This window comes from Oryctolagus cuniculus, chromosome 7, assembly GCF_964237555.1.
Source record: "Oryctolagus cuniculus chromosome 7, mOryCun1.1, whole genome shotgun sequence".
In the NCBI taxonomy this organism is placed as follows: Eukaryota; Metazoa; Chordata; class Mammalia; order Lagomorpha; family Leporidae; genus Oryctolagus; species Oryctolagus cuniculus.
This window is the reverse complement of record NC_091438.1, coordinates 89685571-89705176: the sequence shown is the minus strand read 5'-3', so window position 1 is coordinate 89705176 and position 19606 is coordinate 89685571. Positions and strand designations below refer to the sequence as shown.

General features: G+C 34.1%; 1 protein-coding gene across 46 annotated transcripts in view; it reads left to right on the top strand.

Moving 5' to 3' along the window:
• The window catches only part of ADGRL2 (adhesion G protein-coupled receptor L2), a 695256-nt gene that overhangs the window by 504122 nt on the left and 171528 nt on the right, over positions 1 to 19606 (top strand). For 2 of the 46 annotated variants that reach the window (XM_070078187.1, XM_070078168.1), the window contains one exon: positions 747 to 820. The exons of the other annotated variants lie outside the window; for them this stretch is intronic. The gene's annotated coding sequence lies outside the window, so the exon portion shown is untranslated. The remainder of the gene's footprint in view (positions 1 to 746; positions 821 to 19606) is intronic. 46 annotated transcript variants of the gene reach the window in all.

Below are 19606 nucleotides of genomic sequence, written 5' to 3'. Positions count from 1 at the left end.
TTGGTACAAAAGATTTTGAAGTTCATGCATTTTTGTTTATAACACGCATTTTCCATGAAGATTTTGAAGACCCTGCATAGTTTTTTTTTAGGTGAGTCATGATATCACGAGAAAAGTAAAGTCCTGATCAACCAAAGCCATTCTAAAACATCTTTTTTCTAAAAGGTCATTTATCTGGTGCACTGAATGTATGCAGTAATCTGTACACTTTTAAATATTCTGCTCCAACCATTTAAAAATAGCTATTTCTTAGAAGAAATCTCACTTATTTGGCAAATAAGTATTATCTGAAAAGAAAAATGTGGATCGAATGAAGGAGCCAAGCACTTAGCACCTGCAAGTAAAGTGCAGCTTACAGCAAAATGCTATTGATTGCTTCAGAAGCACAGAGCAAGTTTAAATACAATTTGTTTAATTACAACAAAAATGCAGTTTTATGAAGTAATATAGTTTGTCTTCATAGAGAATTTTATGCATTGTGTGGTGGTAAGTAAAATCCCATCACAGTTGTATAAATTTGTTCAATTACCAGAACGGCTAAAAGAAAAAAAATCAATTTAGGTTGAAAAGCAACAGAAATTAGATTACCTTGGTTAGTAGGAACTTGCCAGCAGTGTCTAAATTGCTTAATAATATCAAAAGTTACCATGTTTCACAGTGCGAGGATATTGGCGCCTGTCTTAATATGCATACATTTGTTTACTTGCGACTTGTAATGTGAACATTTTTCTCTTTTTGCTTTCCAGTTTTGTCTTCATGGAAGCTATTGCATGAAATAGAAGAAACTATTTCTACTTGCGTATTCTCTTTTATTTTAGAGGTTTGTTTTTAGTAGTTGCTTTTCTGGGTTTCTAGAATTTGCAATCAGTTGACATTTCAGATTAGTGGAATATCAGATGTAATTTTATGGATCAAAAGAAACCTTTATCAAAAGGGATTAACTAGCTTATTATCAGCAACAGAAACACATTTTAGGTATTTTTATTATACTAGGATTGTGTCGCATTTTAAATTTTACATTCTTTTTGGCAGTCAAGCGGCACAGGATCCATGGTAGCAGATAGCTGGGTACCTGTTTTATTGCCACCTTGATGCAGTCTGGCACCCAGTTTTACCGAAGTGCAAGAACAGGCACAACCGCTGCTCAGAGCCACCCGGCTGTTTTTAGGTCGTGAAGTCAACTTCCTGGAATTTCTGGGGAAACCAGTTGAAAAGGGAGGACAAATGTCACTTTAAATAGAGATGTTTAAATCAGATTTCTGCCTGAGGGTAAAATTTAGGTCTGTTTTAGCCCGGATGTAATGTCTCCCTCTACAGAGCACAGCATTAATCACTACATGACAAGAAAACTACACTGAGCAAAACGGGCCCCTGTTGGTCTTGTCATTGATTTTTCCAATCTGTGAGGAGTACGTTGCAAACATAAAAATTCACACGCAGGGATTACACCTTAATCTCTGAATTTCAGTGTTGAAATTAGTTCCCTTAAAAGAAGCCTGTTTAAAGCTGAACATTATTCGGAGGGCTTCTTTTTCTTTTTGATTATGTACACTACTTTCGTAAAAACCAAAATATTACTGACTCTTTAGGCTAAGCAAAGTTAACTTCCTGAAATATATGAACAAGTCTTAATTCCATTTTAAGATGCATTAACTCCAAAAATTTTTTTAAAATAAAACCTGATAGCCAGAAAAAAAATAGAGATACAAATATAAGATATTCTTGGCTATGAGAGATGGGAGAAGTTGAAAAGATGGTAAACAGTAGACTTTCATCAATTGAAATAAGTATTTTGTTGGAATAAAAACCAAATTCTTACCTTTATCTGGTTGAATAACAAAATGTTCAGATATAGTGGCAGAGCATATGCCATGAGATTCCTAATAAAAAAGGGCTTAGTTTTGCTCTTTCAATTATTAGATAATACACTTTAACCCCTTTCTTGGTAAAATATGTGCAAACATATACATACAGAAGCACAATTTGTATTCTGTTCCTTTTTATATATCAGTATTTGTTGGTTGTTATTGGCTAAAGAATTAGCACAAGTTCAAAATACATGTGATAAAGAAATCTCTTTTAAAACTGATTTTGAAAATGATAGACTTATTTAATCTTTGTTTTGCTACTGAAAGTGTTTCCTGCCTTTGGACCATGAATTGACTGTACTATCCACACTTTTAATTCTTTTGTAGGTACTTTTTCATCAGCCCACACCTCAAACTGATTATTGTTCTGAGTTTAAATGACAGAATCTAACCCCAATTACTGTCAAAAATGGCACTTGGCTACCAGAGGCAGGCTAGGTGACCTTGCTTTTGGCTGATGCTTTCTCTTGTGGGGGACAATAGTAGTGTCTATTTATAGAGAGCAAAAGAGAATTCTCCATGTTGTTTATGAATTTTCTAATTTTAATGATTTACTGTTAAAATTGTATGTGCTACACTAGCAGTTTTTCATATAATGGGTGAATCATTACAAAATTTTAGATGAAGTCTGTAGCTGATACTATATTTCTGTTTTCTGTAGACTGTTCACTTAATCAGTTTTCAACTTGAGTTTACATAAAAAAGAATCATGTTGAAAATACTGCTTTCTGTGTCTTTACTTGAAGCAAAGCATTTCTCTCTAGGATTATTTCTTTCTTCCACTGGTACCTTCCACACAAAAATTTAATCCTCTGCATTAAAAGCCTCCCATTTTTTAGTGTTTGCTGTTCTGGTTATTGATTCGACATTACAGAACACATTTCTTATGTAGCATTTGCTCCACTCATCTTTGTGTTCTTAATCTCAGGGTGTTTGGTGTATTTTAGTTCTTGCAGTTTCTTGCTTCCCTGTGGTTAGTCCGACAGTTTGGAAAACATTAAGTTTAGTGATACTGTGTGCCAGTGTATATATTCCCATAGAGTCTCATGAAGGCTTAATGTATTAGAAAATATAGTGAATATTGATGTACTGAAGATTTTGTATCTTTTGTTCTCCATTTTAAAAACAATGGTGTTCTCAAATGCTTTATTTTGCTTCATATATATGTAAAAATAAAAGTTATACTAAAATTCTGATTTTTAGGCACTTTAGGTTTTACTACAGACCTTTAACTATTTTTGCCCTTTTCAGAGTTCTGTCTGTCCTGAGCAAGGTAATAAATTAAAGGTAAATAAATAAAATAAATCCAAAGTAATAATCCCAGGTAATAAATTAAAAATAATAAAATAAAAAAATCCAAAGATTGGATGCTTTGTCTTGATAGTTCAGTAGATGAGTAAGAGGAATGTTCCCCCTTTTTGCTGTTTCTGCTGCAGGTTCTGTGATATCTTTGACCTGCTTGGAAGCCACTTTTCACTGGTTTTAGACTACAACCTGGGAATCAAAATATTGGTGAAACAATTTGATTTCTTGCTCTGAAAAAAACTTTAAAATGCTGCTTATTAGTTTTTGCCTTTTATCTTATTTTCTTTGTTTCAGTGGAAACAAGAAATATCACACATCTCTGAATGGTATTTCTGTACGTTTTATCATGAAAAGCTTTTACAGTTTTCAGTAAGAACCGTAGATTTTGAAAATCACTTTTCATAAGCCTGTCAGTATTTATAGCTGAGTCAAACTGAATTTACCTCAAATTTTTAGTCACTGTTTACATATTAGCAAGGTGGTGTGTGCATATTGGAAGGGAGAGATTTTGAGAGAGAAAACAACCAGTATCCAGTACCAATTTGTTCATAACAAAGTCGCTCCCAAGGCTTTGCAGCGATTCTTCACTTCCCATCTTTTGCCCCTTTGTTAGAGGTGTACTACCATATTTGTATCTGGGCAAAGGCATAGAGCAGAAGAGGACATTGTATAAACAGAAATTGAAAACAGATTCTTAAAAAAAAAAATAGGCTAAAGAGCATTTTGCAACCCAGATAGTTTTTTTCTTTTTTGATTGAATTAATAAAAACTAGATTTTTTTTTCCTACAAAATCTCTTCAGGTTTGAGTTAAAATTTTTCAAAATGAGAAGAAAAAACTTAGTTGTTTTTGCATTCATTTAAGATTGATCTTTTATCTTTCGCTGTAAATCTATCCCAAGATGCCACCTCTGATTGTTTACTCTGTTCAGAACCCCAGTCAGATACCTAGGCTGGGCAGCTTTGCTTTGGGTGGTCTGGCATTTCAGGCTGGTGCTGTGTAAGCAGTGTAGTGTTTTTTCTTTTTTTTGAAACACACTTTGGGTGAGTGTCTTTCTGGTGACTTTGTGAAGTCTGTGTATCCTGCCTGCTCAAGCTGCCTTGGTAACTAGAATGGAGCAGAAGAATAAAAATGTTGGCCACAAGTTTTTTAAGAGTAGTTATTTTAATCAGATAATGGGTAAAGAGGGAACAGTACTGGATAGTGTTTCTATAAAATGATCTGCATTTTATGGAGGCAGCTGCCTACATGTTTCAGATATGTTTGCTAACCCTTGTTATTACCTGCAGAGGGAGCTTGTATATGAGATTAAATGATCAAGGCACTATAAACTGATAATTTCCTTTTGGAAGTTTTATTTAATAAGATGCTTTACTTGTGTTTGAGAAAAACTGTTCTATGGAAAGTAAGGCACTTTGAATTTTGCCAAATTATAGTGAAGTTTAATACATTAAATATCAGGTGTTTAACATTTCTTAAATTCACATATTACAGATGTGCCATTTTGCCTTTTCCTAATAAAATACCTTGAGAGACAATAAAGTTATCAAATTCATTTTCAAGTTGTGATTTTTTTATGATTGACTAAAGCTCTGGGAGAATGACCACAGAGCTATCTTACTGTTTAACTTACAGTTGTTAGAAGAGAGCTCTCAGCTTTTTAGATAATCTTCCAGATTATATAAACTATTCAGTGATCACTAATGATGAAGTAAATTGCATACCACTGCCTTTAATTAATGGCTCAAATTAGATGAGTTGCATATGTTCTTTTCTAAAAATAAAAATGATCACTTTAAATTGGGACTATTATTAGTACTTGCAGTAATGGATAGATTAGTGCAGTGACACTCAATGTAGCTACCAGTAAGGACCTAATGTTAAGTGATTTTGGAAACTGCTGACTAACTTGGAAACAAATGCAGGCAAATGACATCACTTGATTGAAACTGAATTCCATATATGGCATCTGTCCAGTTGGATTTCTAAGAAACTGAAAGCTGAATATTCATATATTTGAGAGTTTTCCTTATAGGTGTTTTAGTAATCAGGGTGATAAGCTTTTAGGAATGTTGAGATCTTTTTCAATGAGCAAAAATTTTCACATTACCTGTGTACATTTACTTGTGCCAGGAAACTTAATGATAGGGGTATTATGTTAAATTCTAATAAAAAATCAATTCCAATCTTTATATGTTTTGGTACAGTAATGTCATTTCAGAATTTGCTTGTTGGGAGGTTAAAAAATAAAAAAGGAAGATTATCCTCTCAAGCATCCTGGAAAAAGAGATGTAATAGTTACTTCTCTGAGTGTACCAACGAATGATATAACAAAGAAAAATATTTATTTTGTAAGTTTATTTTAAGAGGCTTTGTGAACAAAATTCATTGTTTTGGGTTTATTTTATTAAACTTTTCTAATGTAAAAAGTCAGATTGTGATTTATAAAGATTAACCTTCTTAACTGAGGGGACTTGTTTAATAGAAAGGTTTATGATACTGGCATGGACTTGTATAAATATTACTCTGTCAGTGTGGTCCTGTAGTATCTTACCAAGTCAGATATTTGTGGGGAGTATTTTCATAACAGCCTAAGACTTTTAGAAATAACAGTGATACCTCAATAGGATTATGATGGCATGCTTCACAAAGGTATAATAAAAATGCTCCTTTTCTATAGAATTATTGATAGGTATTCTCTAGCATCAACTTTGTGTCATTGTCTTAAATAATATGATAAAGAGATATTTATTAGGTCCTATCTATCCTAAATATGATAGGAATAGGAAAATGGAATCAAATACTGTAGTTCATTACTTTCCCTCATATACAACTCCCTTCGCAGTGAGGGAAGGGTTACTGGAGAATTCATTCCAGGAAAATTGTTACGCCAGGCACAGCACTGTCACAGAGTGCATAACTTCTGTGAGGTTACTGGAAAGACACAGCTAGGGTAAGTGCTACTTGGCTTATTTTAAATTGGAAGGTAGACTACTAAATGATTTTTAAAATAGTAAAATCTGTCTCCATTGAAAAGAAAATGTTATTGAGAAGTTAATCAAATTGTTCTTGCAGAAGTGTTGGTATTTTATTATATTGGGGATGTTTATGACAAAGAAATTAATTGGTAACTGCTCTTCAGTTTAAAATAACCCTGACATTCTTTGTAAATTATCAAGGAAATTTAAATAAAATGTTCTTTAATTAATAAAAAGTATTAATTTGATATAACAGTGAATTTCATTCACATATATGTTTAATAGTAAATATATATAAATTGTTTCTGCATCTATTGGAGATTATAATTTTTATAACTATATATTATGAATACACTGTTTTGAAGAATAACTCTCTAATATGTTATGAGTATTTGAAATAATCTTTTTAATACAAATTTGATAAAATGGCAGTTTCTTAAAAAGAAAAAAAAGTTTATACCTTTTCATCCAAGAGTCAAGTATTTTAACATGTTAAGCCTTGTAAGTAGAAGTTACTAAATCATATGATAGACTCTAGATAGTATTAAAGAAAAACTTTTGCTTACATATATCAAAAGTCTGGAATGCAGAACATTGAATCTACATGTTTTAATAACTATGTTGGGAAAAATTATTTTAAAACACTTTGTTATTCCCAGGATTTAAAAATTGTTTTCAGTTCAGTTACAAAAATAGTTGAGCAGTATTAATTTCTTTATGATTTTTGTATGTGTCAAAGGCTTCTTTTTGTATGATACTTTCCCAAATTGAAATCAAAGGGAGATTTAAGAAGAATATTCTAAATATATATACTTTATGTAGCAGATTTTGTGGCATTTGCAAGATACTGCTAATGCAGAACTACACTAAAGAATGAAAATGTTAAAAATCATAGAATACTGGATTTCTGTTATTTTTATAAAGAATAAATGTACAATTCCATAAATTTCCTCAAGAATTTAAGCAGTGTTGCTTTTATATAAAAATAAGCAACATCCAAGGAAATATCTAACATCCAAAATAAAAGCAATTATTCTTTCCACAGTTGAATAAATAACTTTGCCTCTAAAATTTGTATGATTTAGATGATATAAATTGCTAAACTCTTTCTTGAGATCCATGTTTAAAAAAAAAACAAAAGCCATTCAGTGAAAATTATTTAATCACTGAGTTTTTATGTCATGACTTTTGTAAATTAATTTATATTTAATGCTTATAAGATCAGAGTTCTGATTCAGAGGGCATTGTTATTTTGAGTGAATATAAGAGCACTAGGAGAGTCGTCATCACTCATGTCAGAGGCCCTAAATAAAAAATCAGCCTAGATTCAAGGAATGAACTTCACCCAGCATTGTTACTGCTTGTTACAGCCTCCTGTTTTGCTATCCATTAGTAGTAGTTTCTGGTCCATAGTAGCTTAGCTAATGCAACAACAAGTGTCTGGAGTTTGGAAATTACACTTCAGGAGGTCTTTGCTGTGTAGGGTTCAGGTAACCCCTGCAACACATTAAGGGAATGAATGCTTTCTGTAAGCAGTCTTCTGTCATTGTAATTTCCAGGAATTTAAGGTTGATTTTTGATGACATGAATTTGTAGAAACAGTGACAGAATGATAATGATCCTGATGGTTAAACATAACGTTTATGCTTTGCTTATTTTAGTAATGTAATCACTCTCTTATATCTCCAGTGTGTTTTGTTTCTTACTAATTTTCTTGCGTTGTTACTAAGAGGTATGCAAGTCCTCGGATAATTAAGCCTGGAAACTTGAATTTGATTTCATTAAATGAGAATAGATTTCTTCTAAAGCAGTTGTTATTTTGTTAATATTATGTGATTAAAAATCTAAACACAAAGCTTAAGTACCTTAGTGTTCACATTTTCTAGGGTTGCACTTTTCAAAAATGTTGGAATTGATTTTTAGTAGTTAAATAATATTCCTTAAAAATCAGAATAGAATTAGAGGTCTTTAAAACTATACTAAATTGAATAGCTTATAGCACAAGCATTGCTTAAGTATTTTCAGAGTATTGAGAATCTTGTAGATTACATACACTAATGGCCTCATTCTCTTTATTGCTTGTTAATCTGTGAAAATCAAGAGAAGCTTATCAAGAAAGTTGCAATTAAATCACCACAGTGTTAACTTTTAATTGAAAATAAACTAAAATATAGCTTTGGTTCATTCACTTTGTTAAAATCGATTTTGCTTCTATAAATAAAGAATAAATTGTGAACTCCTGGATACTTATAAAATTGATATTGGCAGATGTTCATAAAATTGAGATTTTCAGGCACTATTTGTAAGAGGAACTTTTGAGTATTTCGTATGTTGCTGTAATACTTTATAATGTATCCTCTTACATATTTTTTCAGATGCTGTTTTAGTAATTTGATGTCTGAATTGATGGTGGAGAGCTTTATCTTTAAAATTTTTTTTTCATTAAACTTTCCAGATAAGCTTTGCTTTTGGATCTTCTAAAAAGAGGCAAATTGTTTAGTATCTTAGTATATATTTAAGCCTTTGAGAGTTTAAAAAAAACATATTTGAGAGTTTAAAAAAACCATATTTGCTATGCCTTCATGTTTGACATTACTCACCCTGTGTAAAAGATTATTTGAATGCTTAGTCTGTGATGATCATTCCTTACATATGGGTGATCTTTTTATACTTGCCTACGTTATTCAGCCTACAAAATCAAGCTATTTCATATGTGTATTTTTTTCTTAAAATACATCAGTTTTTCTTTATCAGTTTGAGAAATGCACATCTATTCCCATCTTATAACAGAATTTGTATTACAAATAAAGTGGTTTTAAAGAAAAGCTAGTTTGTATATAAAAAAAGATTGGTATGAGGAATTATATAGCATGATGCCTTTGGTTTGCCTTTTTACTTTCTTTTATTTAAATTTATTTCTACCAGATTTATAATTATATGCATTAATTTTTTACCATGATTTAGCATTCTCTTTGGCTAAATCTTTGCCTAAAAATAAGGCTGTTTTATTTAAACTTCCAAATTTTTGCATGATGTGTAAGACATCAGTATCTATTGATTTTTCTTTCCTTGTCTTTTTTTATTATAATCTAAGAATCATAGGAACTTTGTGGTAATTTTGCTATTTTAATTTCTGTAATTAATTTATATTTAACTGCAAAAGAAGTTTATTGGTGGGGTGGAAGACACCAGTTAAGACAACCACATCTCATAGCTAAGTGTATGGTTCAAGTTTCAGCTCTGTTCCTGATTGCACCTTCCTACTAATGTACACCCTGGCAAGGAGCAGATAATGGCTCAAGTAGTTGAGCTTCTGCCCCCCAGGTGAGAGACCTGGATTGAGTTTCCAGTTCGTAAACATTTTGGGAGTAGACTAACATATGGGATCTCAATCTCTCTCTCTCTCAGTGTGTGTGTGTGCTTCTCAAAAACAAAAAAGACTTTAGGAAATTAAGATGTATTTGCAACCCTTTTATGGAGAGAGTTTTAGCTAGGGATCTATAATGTGTGTCAGTAGAGTAGTTAGAAAGTCAAACTGTCAGACTGAAAATGTTAGAATTCCATGAAACAATAAATGATTTTGGCTATCTAAAATTTTTGTTAACATTCCCTATAAAGGTTAAGTATTAGACAATATCAAATATATACCACTCTCAATTTTTAAATCTCTATTTATCTCTTTGAACATTAATTCTTTATCCAGTTCACTTTTTAATGCTGAATACTTACAAAAACTTCATTGTTTTCCACCATTTAACATGTAATCAAAAATGTATGAAATTTAAGGGTTAAAATACAAGTTAAAATTTTTGAAATCATCCATTGTGGTGGTATAGAAACGCCTTCAGTCCCACCCTCCCTTTTTTTGCAAGATTTATGGATAGATTGAAAAATTCTATAAAGATTTACTGAAAATCAGAAGCTGTTAGTCTTTAGTAGGGGACTTCATGTAAATGAATTTTATTGAGTCTTTGCTAACACATAGATAATAAATCTAGAAGAGTATAGTTATGTAGCTTTGGCTTTAATATATGTAAATATACATTTTAAAAAATCTGAAAATTGTTCCTGATTCTAAATATAATGATCAAAAATTTGTCTTTTAAAATATAGTGAAAATATCCAATGGTGTGTTTGGTTGTTGAGCTGTAAGGCAGATATTTCAATCTTTGGAATTAATTTACATTGAAGATGGTGTTAATCTGACCAAAAATTTCATTTATAGAGCACATTTTTAGAGTAGATTTGGATGAGTAAATCTTGTTTATTTATTTAAAAGGCAGAATTACAGAGAGGCAGAGGCAGAGAGAGAGGTCTTCCATCAGCTGGTTCACTCCCCAGATGGTTGCAATGGCCAGAGCTGTACCGATCCAAAGCCAGAAGCCAGGAACTTCCTCTGGGTCTTCCTATGCGGGTATAGGGACCCAAGGTTTTGGGCCATCTTCCAGTGTTTTCCCAGGCCATAGCATAGAGCTGGATCGGAAGTGGAGCAGCCAGGACTTGAACTGGTGCCCATATAGGGTACTGGCGCTGCAGGCAGTGGCTTTACCTACTATGCTACAGCGCCAGCCCCTAGCACCCTTTGTTAAGCTTTCTGTGTAAGACAGTAGTGTTCTCAAGGCCACAACATATCACCAAGCCAGAATATTTTAATTTTTACCATCGTCCTACTTCTCACTCCCAGTTTTAATAAACTATATTAAGATCTACAGTATTAGGGAATTCTTGCTATGTAGAATTCTTTTGAGAGTCTTACTAAAATAAAAGTTGCACCGAAATTATTTTTTGAAAAATTTGATTTCATATGTAGGTACAAGCTCTTGAAATCAGTTCTGCATTTTGTCGCTCAGAGTTGCTATTGTCAATGGTGTTGCATGTGCATAAGTGGTAGATAAAGCCTTAGATTCGCTTTAATAATTCAATATGTTTATAATGCCTTGGATTTTTACTTTCGAGATGTTATTTTGGTTCCCTACAGTGCCACAAAGGTTATTGTGGCAGCACATGTGGTTTTAAAAATTTAACAACTTATGGTGCTGAATTTGCCAAAATTACCAGACCAAAAATACACATTTCCTTGCATTCATCTTATAGCCTGTACTTTTAAATACTGATTGTGTTTTATCCTTTACAAGAACAGTTTTAGCTATAAGCACAATTTCGTCTAGTGTACCATTAACTTCCTGGCTTTAATTCAGTTCATTTTAGATCAGCATCCATTTATTAAGGCTGGAGAAATATACTGTATGTAAGGATTGTACTTACTAGGTTCATGAGAGAAACACGTTTGCACAAGTATTTGTAATACAAGGCTTACTGTAATGACATGCCTAAAATGGAGTGTAGTGGGAAGGCTGTGGAAACAACGGGTAGCTGGAAAGGTTTCAAAATGAGTGGTATAGAAAAAGAGTTAAATAGACCCGAAGGCAGAGAGGATTGCAGGATGTTAGAGGAGAAAAGAGAGGAAAAGAACATGGGTATGGGTGCCTCGGGGGAGTGTATGTGTAGAATGAATTGTATAGCAAGTGGAAGGAGATGAAGCTAGGATGTCCGTTTGGGATAAGTTTATAAAAGACCATGATCTGCTAAGATCAGACTGTCATGTAGGCCATAAAAAGCTGTGTATTTTAATTTAAGAAAGTATTGTATCTAATTGCCAGCTCCCAAGTGGTGTACCCAGTGAACTAGAGTGAAGAATACAGAAGGCAGTGAAAGCCTTGTTTGAAAATGTGACTAGCAGTCTTGGTGCGAGGCAATAGCAGTAGATGAATGTGGGAACTTTTGTGACTTTGGGACAGAATTTGGCTTTTGACTGAATGCGAGAGAGAGGAGGACTTAGGCGTGAAAGCCTCTAGAACAAGTTCTAGTCAAATCATCAGTCATGTTGGTAGCTGGCTTCAGAGCAAGGGACATGAAACGAGTTCATTTTCTGATGCTGCTTGCAGGTGCATGCATGAAGGGCAAAGAATACCCACAGCCCTCAGAATTTCTTCAAGTTGAAATTTGTGTGTTTTAGTGTGATATTTGTGAAAAAAATGTAATTTTCTTCCTTTATGGATGTTTTAAAAAATGTTTGAGTATAAACCTACATATATTTAAATCATACATTTCTTCCAAACATTTGTACAGAGTAGAAAATGTTAATTCAGGTTTCAGGCTGTATCTCCTAGGTTTTAAGTTTATTTGTATTTTGTTGGGTTTCTTCTATGTAACCAAGCCTGTATAAAAGTTAACTGACTAGAGAGAAATCTTTATTTTATTAAAGAGTACCTTTGTCTTGATTAGCCTTGTTGAGATATTCTCCATTGTTCATGCCATTTTAGTAACAGTCTTCACAATTCTTTAAACAGCTCTTTGATATTCTTAGGTTTCCGTGGATACCAGCCTGGTCCTTTTCAGAAAGCTTAGGAGTAACTGTCCTCGAAAGTTTTTTTTGTTTGTTTGTTTGTTTCTAAATTCATTGTAATTTATCTTTACTGTGGTTTTCTCTGTGATTATCAGAAACTTGTAATATTATTTATTTACCTTATTGATGCATAGGAAATTTCCCCTCTACATCTTGTTTCTTGTAAGAATAAAAAAGTCATTTAATCAGTAGTCTTTCAGTTCATCCCCAGGAATGGATTTTAGGTATTACAGCTGATCCTTTGTATCATGTTAATTATGAGTGATAAGCCTGAGCAGGTGATGGTAGGTACCATCACCTATCCATCGGTAATTCCTCAGTGTAGGCTCTCAATATATTTTTGGAATAAATGGTAATCATTGATGAAGATTATAATAACTTGCACTGGCTCCTAATCAGTTACATGTTCCTCTCAATGTTAAAATTTTTCTATGCTAATCCAAAAATGTTCTTCCTTCCATATAATAGGGAAAAACCTAGATGATGCTGGAGTAGTGTTTAATAGACCTTCATACACATCAAATTCTCAATAAATGGTTATTGTTAGCATTATTGATGTAAATTAAATCTGCTGAATGTTAACTCACATATTAAGTGACCCCTGTCTTTTGCATCCATTTTCACTCTTGAGATTTGTTTTATTTTCTCTCTTGTTTCCTTGGAGATTGTCTTTTCTTCTTCCTCTCAGTTCTGCTCAGCACTTTCTATTTCTTATCATAGGATTTCCTAGTACTCTTGCTACTTTCTTCTGCTAAATCAGTGCCTTACCCAACCAGCTTTTATCAAAATTAATGTTCCAATACTCAAAACAGGAAATTTTGACATATGCCTGTCCACCTAAAAATATCAGTACTTTTTAAAATTGTTGTGCAATTAAATACAAAAAAATTAGTGATTTTTCCTCATTTACCTTTTACAATCCGATGCTTGCAGGTTACCATAAAGAAAACACTCAAGTAGGATTCTTCTCTGCAGTTCTTTTCTCTCACCAATAATCACAGGTCCAGAATCCCTGCCCTCAGATCATCACCAACATTCGGATCCTCCCATGTGCTAAGGTTTTAAAAGGAGGTCAGTGGAGGATATTTGTCAGACTGTGTGCTGGTGCGATGCCTTGCTCCACCTTTTTTTCTTAACGGGTCTCCCTTTTCTGAGAGGATCAGTTACTCTGAAGACGTAGATATCCATAAGGTAATCAGCATGATATGAAGAGAAATTGGCTAAATATGGTTGTTGATACTGTAGTGTGAGTTTTGTTTTATTTAGTGAGTTACCAAAAATGGAGTAGAAATCTTTAAAAAGAAATTTTTAAGATTTGTAATGAAAATATATAAAGTTTTGAAAATATTTTAGCAAATCCATGTTTGAATGCTTGTTATTGTATAACTGTCTAGTCACTTAGCAATCTATGAAACAATAGCATATAATATTTTATATGAGCCTTTAACAAAAGTGGCCAGATTTTTTAGCATCCGAGACATTTTTTAGTTTGCAAGGAGTCATTTTTCTACAATTCATTTCTACATTGAGTATTTACATATCACAGGTGGATTCTCTTTATTTTTTAATTGTGAAATGATCATTTTTAGGGGGAGGGGGATGGTTGGCTTCCAGAATGTCTGCTAGTGACTCATTAAAATCTGATTAAAATCTCATTGTGTTCTTGCTTTCACAGCAGAAGACTCCTATAAATTGCATTATATGAAACTGAATAATAACTATGGTTTGATTTAAAGTATTAATAAAATCTAAATTTGTACATTCAAGCTGTGGAGTTTCAAGATTTTAATTTAGTGAAGTGCCAGAACAATTTCTTGTATTTAGTCTGACGAGTGTTATGTGAGAAGCACGTCTTATCAAATTAGGACAGACATATATATATTACACCATTTACAGAGTCTAATGATGAAAACCTGTTAAATCTCATATTTAATATCCAGGAACATTTCTGCAAATGAGTTGCTTAGATTTATTGTCAGCATTGCTTGATTCATAATCTTCAAAGTTGATTAAGTTGCAAATGCTGGTCTGAGAACAGTGAAAAGTTAGAATTTCAAAGTAGCCATGGATTTTTAACAGGCTCTGTAAGTCACAAATGCTACAAAGAATCTTCATTTTAGGCAGTATCAGATATTTTAATTGTAATGCTGAAGTTTAATTTCTAGTGTGAAATTTCCTGGTTGTTCATATAGAAATGAGAGAGAGAGCCCATGGATGTCTGTTGCACTGGAGTGCTGTTCCCTATTTTGTGATTTTGGAGGAGAAAAATGATTTGGGTTTTAATTTTCTCATTCTTTGTTACACTTTGTTGTTCCTTGTTAGAATTTCACTGTTAATTTTACTCTTGGAAACAATATTTTTCTCATGAAAGTATGTAATTGTGGAAGCCTACCCATATTTCAAAAAAGTTATGTAAGAAAACATTATCTAGTATTTTTAGTATACTTTGGAAATAAATGTCTAATTTGTTCACTTATGCAATCTTCACATTTTACTAACTAGCAAAATTATCAGATATATTTAATGTAATTTCATATGGTTTTAATTTTGTAATATTTCAAAAGTTTTAAATTTAAATTATTTTTGTAGGTACTATTAAATTCATAAGTATTTTTTTAAATTCATCAAAGGTTTATTCTACTAATGCTTGGTGCTGAGTTTCAGGTTTTGTTTCCCTAGTAACTGGACCTTTCTGCTGCTTTTCTCATAAAATGAGGAGGCTCAGTGGTTTTATTTTTAGGTTTACTCCCCAAATGATCACAACAGCCACTGCTGGGCCAGGACGAAACCAGGAGCCTGAAACTCCACCTGGGTCCATGCACATTAGCAAGGAGCTAGACTGGCAACTGAGTAGCTGGCACTCAAACCAATACTCTGATATGAGATGCCGACATCACAAGCCAAGTCTTAACCTGCTCCACCATAATGCTGGGCCCAGCTCAGTGCTTTTAAAAACGCTGTCTTCAGGGTTTGTTTGACTTTTGTAAATGATGAAAATGACTAGATACTTTCTGTAAACAGTGATAAATTTCCTGAAAAAAAAAAATACTCATTTGTGTTTGCACTTACAAATTGATATGCCTCAATATTTAAGTTTATTATTGTTTTTAAATTTGGGAGTCAGTGAGACAGAGAGCGCTCATCTGCCGGCTCATTCCTCAGATACCTACAACCAGCCAAGTTGAAATTAGGAGCCTGGAGCTCAATCCAAGTCTCCCAGGTGGATGGCAGGAGTCTAGTTATGGGAGCCATCACGAATGCCTTCCAGGGTCTGTGTTAGCTGCTGGAATCAGGAGACAGGGTGGGTGGGACATGGAACCCAAGGACTGCAACGTAGGATGGCTCTATCCCAACCAGCATCCTAACTGCTACGCCAAACGTCCGCTCTCAGTTAATTATTTAATTTAAAAATAGGCCTGCTTTGAAAAAAATGCTTGACCATCCCTATTACTAGGAGATCTCTGTTTCCAGTTGATTTATATTTCATACTCAAGGTTCCGAACTCCACTTACTTCTCTAATGTATCCTTCCAATGCATTATCCAGGTCATTGCTTCCTGCCTCCCTCTTTCCTTTCCAACCTCCCTCTTCTCCTTCCGTCCTGAAGGGTGGGTGACACTCCTGGAAGGTGTAGATGTGAAAGCCAAGAGTACTCTGTCCAGTTACCTCATTTTCTTATGAAAATTGTACTTCAGATACTTTGTGATAGTGGTGAGCACAGTGCACTGTGGACAGTAACGACACCGTTCCCATGGTGTAGGTTAGGATTTAGAGTAGGAGCCAGTTAGAGCATCAAGTGATAGATGAACTGAGTCTTAGGAAAGGGATACACTGGCGAAAGGACAAGTGGCAGGTGGGATTCCAGGCAGAAAGGACTGCTACGACAAGAACGATTCCAGGGTGAGAGTAAGTCTTCCCTGGCCCAAGAACATGAAATCGAATTGTCATAAAAATTAAAGAAGGAAAACCAGGAAATCAATAAATAATAGTAATTTTAGTGAAGTGTCAGAGTATGTTTAGGTATATTAGCCAAAAAAGAAATCCACTGCAAATTTTAGTATTTTCCAGAAAGCTGATTAGTTTACTCCACATTCAGTCTGCTGATCAGTAGGCTATAACACTGCTCACCAAAATCAAGATTAAAGGCTTGAGCAATAGCCTTGGTCCATAAGGAGCACTTACTCTCTTTATTTCATTAAAATAATTTGTTCTTTGCACTTTTGTCTCATATCCTTTTCTTCTGTGTTGTTGTAAGGCTTGCAGTATACTATCTTTGGTGCCTTGAACAAAGTTTCCAGGAATTGTTTTTGGCTTGGTTTGAAGACAGTTCTATTAAAGAAAGGTAAACAGTAAAAATGTCAACAAAAGAGATCTGAAAACTAGTTTTAAGATCTTGATTGAGAAAGAGTCACAAAACCACCCACAAGGGGCTGGTGTTACGGCCCAGGGAGCTAAGCCGCTGCCTACAGTGCCAGCTCAGCATCCCTCAAGTCCCAGCTGCCCTGCTTCCAGTCCAGCTCTTTGCTAATGCACCTGGGAGAGCAGTGGAAGATGAACCAACTACTTGTACTTAGTTGGTTCCCTGTCACCCGTGTGGGGGACTCAGACAGTGGCCATTTGGGGAGTGAATTAGTGGAGGCAAGATGTCTAATCTGTATCCCTCTTTCTCTCTCACTCTCCCCTTCAAATAAATAAAAACGTATTTAGAAAGAACAAAACAATCCATTAAGAACTACGCCACACATGGCGTGGATAATGGCTGTAGGAACCTGGGGCTGGGGCTGGGGGGCAGGGAGAAGTGTTCGATTTGAGGCAGTCTGCTTGGTCACAGGTGGTTCTTAAAAGCGTGTCAGGTCTGTAGAATTCGCTAAGTTTGAAGGACAGAAATGCTTTATTCGTGGCTAAAGCATTTTGAGTAAAAGTTTGAAAGGCATATTTACAATTACTGAGCAGAGAAGTTCAATAGAAGCAGAGGGTTAAGGTAGAGTATTTTTGGTGTAAGATCTGTTTGAATTCTACTTCTGGTGTCTTTTTTTCCTTCTCTTTAAAGAACATCTTTCAATTACCATTCCCCCAACCTTGGCCCCCAGTTTCAATTTTCCATGGTTAAAATAGAGGTGATAGATTTGTTGTGGTAAATTACAGTGAAATAGTAATATATGTACACACAGGAAAATTTAAGAAACAGCAGTTCTGAGATTTGCCTTTGTCAACTCACATCCCCAGGTGTTTGCTTTGCCTCGTATATGAAATGATTTCTAGGATTGGTCCTGGTTTTACACGTTTCTGTGATTTGGGGTGAAATTAGGAAGGTGAATCTCACAGAAGTTGGCATGCTGGATGGAAGGTGAGAAAGCATCTGTGACATTCTGGGCAGAGTTCAGAGAGAAGGAGTTAGGGCAGAGGGAATGAAGGGATAGGGAAGGGGACCGAGCTGTTTCAGAGTGAGAATCGGTACAACAGAGGATGTGAACACAATACCCTGAAATGAAGGGCCTTTTGTACGAAAAGCTGTATGGTACCCACATTTAAGAGAAAAATGCTCAAGAGGATTTTTGATTCAAAAAGCCATTCGAGACTAGACCAGTGTCGTGTGTGTATGAGTTACATATCCGTGTATGCACATACATTTACATTCAGTTGACTTGGTTCAAAGAAAATGTGTTACTTCATAGTTGATAGAATTTTCCTCTTTGACCATTTCACACTACAATATTTCTTTGTTATCCTAAGTTAGCGATGGAGGATATATGTGTAATTTATGCTAAATCGGTATATTGGTCTAGAAGGTATTTTAGGAGACTAATAATGGAGTGGAGGCTTCTTTAACACATGTGAGTATATAAAACACTATTAATGTTAACAGATGTTGCACTTTAATCCCCTAGAATGATTGTTTGGTACCAGCAGGAGATATATTAAGCCCGAATTGTGTGAAATTGTGTGTGCATAAGCTGCTACTTAGATTGTAAAAATGCTATTGAAAACTGTTAGAAAGTTTTAGTTATAATTGGCAGGGAAGTATTAACTGAGCTAAAAGAAGTATGTGTGTATGGTTGGCCCTTGCGCCTTAACCTTTTTATCATTTATCTTCTTGTATTAATGTCACTGAATTATTAATTCATGAGCCAGGGTGGGAAGGGTGAAGGCACCATTTAAATGTGTGGCAAATTTATCCTTATCGCTAGAGACATGAAAAAAGTCATTTTGTGTTATCTGTAAAATGGAAAGGACATTTTAAAATTTCATTTACTGTAATCCACTTCACTTCCAGTAAAACACCTAGATTATTACTACCATAATATAATGCTCTTATTAAAAATTTGTAACCCTCTCCACTCTTTTGTCTTATATATATATAGTTTAGCTTTCATATATTTTAATGTGATACTTATTAATTGTAGCTTAAAATGTTATGAGTGATATGTTACAGTTTAAGTTAAATTTTAAGAAGCATTAAATTTGCAGAAAATAAAAATATTTACTTTCAGAGTAACAAGGCTTTTCACTGAGGTCTGTTTGGATATAGAGATACTTCCTTCTATAGGAAATAAGTGTGTTGATTGCAGCATCATAATTCTTGAGATAAGGTTGCTGACTTTAGCCTTGTAGCTTTTAACTTTATAAAACTCTGTAGAAGAAAAACTGCAAATTAGAATTATAGTAGTTTCCCGTTGAGTTGTTGTGGACCTGGGACATATCCAGTATTTCATGTGGGTGAGTGGCAGTGGTGACAGAAATTTCAGGAGTTTGAAGCTACCCTGACCAATAGCTATTTGAAACCATCACAGCAATGGTGGAATACCTCTGGGGTCTTGTCCAAACCTCATTACTTTTCCATCTCCCATTACTTACTGTTTTGATTGGTTTTATATTCTGTCATGCCAAACAGAGGAGTAAGATAAGTTACTGTGGTGGTGTTCCTTGGTTTTCTTTCTGGAATTTCTCCCCCAACACTGTAAGCTCTACGTACACACCCTGAAATACTAACTTGTTTTGGTCGGTATAATGTGACTTTATTTTTGCCTTTCTAACATGGTTTTACTTTACG